Source organism: Vitis vinifera, chromosome 1 (assembly GCF_030704535.1).
Source record: "Vitis vinifera cultivar Pinot Noir 40024 chromosome 1, ASM3070453v1".
NCBI classification, from domain to species: Eukaryota; Viridiplantae; Streptophyta; class Magnoliopsida; order Vitales; family Vitaceae; genus Vitis; species Vitis vinifera.
In genome coordinates, this window is record NC_081805.1 from 7,294,785 (window position 1) to 7,298,525 (window position 3,741).

The 3,741-nt window shown below is 36.5% G+C and overlaps 1 long non-coding RNA gene across 1 annotated transcript; it reads right to left on the bottom strand.

The window, feature by feature from the left end:
* Positions 1-2,103: 2,103 nt before the first annotated feature.
* On the bottom strand, positions 2,104-3,162 carry LOC100247775 (uncharacterized). The gene is made up of 2 exons (XR_009466550.1): positions 2,798-3,162; positions 2,104-2,588 (listed from the first exon to the last, which is right to left on the bottom strand). It is a non-coding gene; the product is annotated as an uncharacterized LOC100247775 (long non-coding RNA).
* Positions 3,163-3,741: the final 579 nt, after the last annotated feature.

Genomic DNA, 3,741 nt, shown 5'->3' on the forward strand with positions numbered 1-3,741 from the left:
TAGATTTCTTAATCTAACCTAAAAAAAATCATAATTGTTTAATTAACTCAGTTAGATCCTAATTAATCAATAAGTCCAATCCAAAGAGACCATTCACAAGCTCCTACATAATCTTGTATATTTATTAAAATACCCTTATACATACAAGTAAACTAAGAACTCATATAACCTTCATAAATCGTGTCATTAAATAATATAAGTTCAAACAAGAACCACTAAGACTCATGAAAAAATATTATTTCTTTCATAATTTAATTCTAAAGTTGACTTAACATTTCACTATAAATAGTTAATTGCATTTCAATATCCTATATATATAACAATGAAACATAAGTATTCAGGTTTATGACCTAGTATCCACTATATGCAATCTCTCTATAAACTGATTTATATAATCTAATAAAATGAATTTTATTAATATTTTAATATTACTCCTACCATTCTTGAATTACATACCCTCCTATTATATGATAAACTAATATGTTCTACCTCATAAAAAACATACGTGAAGTTCGAACAAAGTTGATTAATTAGTGCAACATCAATCAACAGGTATGAGTGGTGCTGTTGGGATGGCCTGTTGATCAACCTACATAGAAAGACTAAACCAACAGGGGTGATATGAATTATTCAAGATTTTCTATGGGGCATTTATGACGTGTTGCACCATCATCATCATTGTCATCCTAGGCATCCTAAGCATCCTTGATAGATCCGTGGTGTTTAGGGCATGCAGGTGCACAGATACCATTTTGCCATTCCACTCTATTACCTACATAATGCATGTGTGTGATGCTTCTTTCTTCTTTCTTGCTGGTCTCGTTCAAATTCTTAACAGTTTTTCCTTTGTCCTATTAAAACTTTCCATTTAAATTAACATGCCTTTTACTGATTTAGCAACAAATTTTTTGTTATCATGAATCATCCTATTATTTTTAGGGAGTACCAATAAATCTCTCATATCAACATTTCTGTTTGTTTGCCTTAGCAAGTCCTTTGTGTCTGTTCAGGCTTCAGTCTGGCCTGTAAATGATATCCTGGAATCAGAGAAACAGCAAACCCTGCTGCCCATTAAGCGATCAAGAGGAATCATGTGTTGGCCATACATCCCATCACACAGTAGCTTAGTCATTAAGCCTAACTATTGGACTGCTTATTGTTGCTCACCATATCATTAAAATAATATGGAAAGGGAAATTAAGGAAGACTAGGATTCGATTTGTCTAAAATTTGAACTATTAAAATCAAGTATGTTGATTTTCAAATCTCATGATACGGTTCATTTCAAACTTTAGGAAGTAGTTCTACTTGCACAAAGAAACTATACTCTAGATCTTTATGCCTTCTCAAACTTTACAAACATTCAACCAAGGATAAGATCTGGGTATTTACTCTATCTATCCAGTATGTCAGCATGACAACCACTTGTGGGTTCTACCGCCACGGTAGTTCAGACATCTCCATGTCAATCAATTCTAGTGCCATCAACAAGTGGAGCCTGTTTACATCTGGCCTGTAGAGCTTGCAACAGACTGCAAGCCTTAAGTTTGTTTATTTTAACAAACATGAACTGAGCTCTGTGAGATCACTTTTGGTTAAGTCACAACTCAGTTTCTTTGTAACGAATGTAGCCAAGTTTGGACCTTTTCTTATCAAGTGAACACGCTTACATGTGGCGTTTGAGAGGATATTTGATAAATCAATTTATTGAGATTTAATAATTTAATTTAATTTATTAAGCATATTAAATATTAAATATGTTTAATAAAATAATTTAATTAATATTAACTTAATAAAATTTAATAACATAACTTAATTTAAAATTTTATTAAATGATCTTTCAGCCTGTTTGGTGCAACAATGTACTGAACTCTCCACTGTTTACTACACTCAGATTAATTATTGCGGTTCGTAGCAGGTTACCGGGCCCTGAGGACCCTGGTCGTGTTGATCAATAATGGGCACGACGATATTGCTTCCAAGCCATTCCCAGTACTGGTGGACCCAAAAGATAACACGGGCCAGATTCCAGCACATCTTGTTTCCTTATTGCCTTGTTCAGTTCACAAACATACACCTAGATTTGCAGCTACAAGCTTGCAATAATCTCGGAACGAGGGGGGCCTTAGTTGTAATAACAAAGAAGTGGATACAGAATTGAGAGGTAAAACGAAAGGAACTTCTTTACATGCATAATAACAAGGGAAACAGAAATGTAGCAGCAACAACAAACACTGGTTACTTACCCAGAACAAATAAAATATGGAACAATTATTTATTAGAATTACTGGGCCTCTACTGTGTTTGCGTTATTAGTAGTATTCCCACTGGCAGAGTTAACCTTGGGGAATGACTCCCGTTGTGAAGCTGAATCCATGCTCTTGGTGCGTTGGAGGCTAGGCGCACGGTGAAGCCTGCACCGAAATGAACCTGCATGTGTAGTTGGAGAGCAGAGGCAATTGCTCTTCGCGTTACTTGGCTGTCTTGTGAGCACTGGCACACCTAACCCTTCTGCTACAGCTGAAATTTCCACCTTCATATCCTTGTTTGTCATCTCTTCAGTCTCCATTGCTGTTTCTCTGTCTGTCCTGCAACCATTCGTTATGTCTAAAATTATAAAACTAAAGAAAAAGAGGCCTCCATGATTGATCAGAATACCACATGTCTCCGAAGTATGGAGATTTGAGTGTTGAACATTTATCACATGTACATAAGTCTGTGAGTTAGCTAGAAAATCCAACCTCTAAAGGAGTAATAAAAGAAAATGGAAAAGTAGGCATGGTTACAATCTTGGTACCTCCGAGAGGCTCTGGAATGACCTGCAACTCCACAAAGAACTTGCCCAGAGAATCTAAACCTTCTTTTAGACGAAGATAAGGAGAGGAATGAATGAAATTGGGGGTAGGGCTATAAGAAAGGTCATGGGTTTTGGGCTATCTCTCTAAACCTTGATGGTCGGTAGGCAGTATCTTTAAGCCTCTCTTTCTCTCGCTCACGGGTGTGATAATCAACTCCATAAACGTCCCACCTACACCGATCACTTTAAGTAATGCTTCAACCACTCCAGCAAAACTCATCATCAATAAGACCACCATTAGCTTTTCTTTTATCTTCTAATTTTTCTTTTCCCCTTTTTTTGTTTGCTGCTGAATCATGAGAGTTGATAACTTTGAAAGCTCTTTTTAGATGGGTCCCCATGCCATGCATTATCATGCCAGACATTCTCGTGGTTGTCAATTAGCTTATCACTTCGTCCACAATCTCTTCATATTACTCGCTCCTGTGGGTCACATATGAAATCCCCGATTCAAATACCATTGATTCGCCATATCTGTGAAAATCTTAGGTGGCAGCATGAGAGAAAAAGGAGGAATAACTTTAGGTGCTTGCTTTTGCCTTTCCAGGTCTCCCTCGGTGGCTTAGATGAGGTGCAACATCAATCTCTTGCCACTCATTATATCTTAACCACCAAAACAAGAATATATATATGTATCTCAATCTGCCTAATTATTGAGGGGGTTATCATAGAAAAAATAATTAACGTAATTATTACTGATTATAATATGAAAGAAAGTATATTGATATTGGGCACTAAAGATATAGACCCATATAGGAAAAATGTTAGGGTTCTTGTCTTACGTATGTTTGATTAAGCAGTCCGTATTATACGAAATCAGTTGAAAGGTCCGGTAAATATGATGGAGCTGTGGTCAACTCTGGCCCCGGCTTGATGGCTAAGTG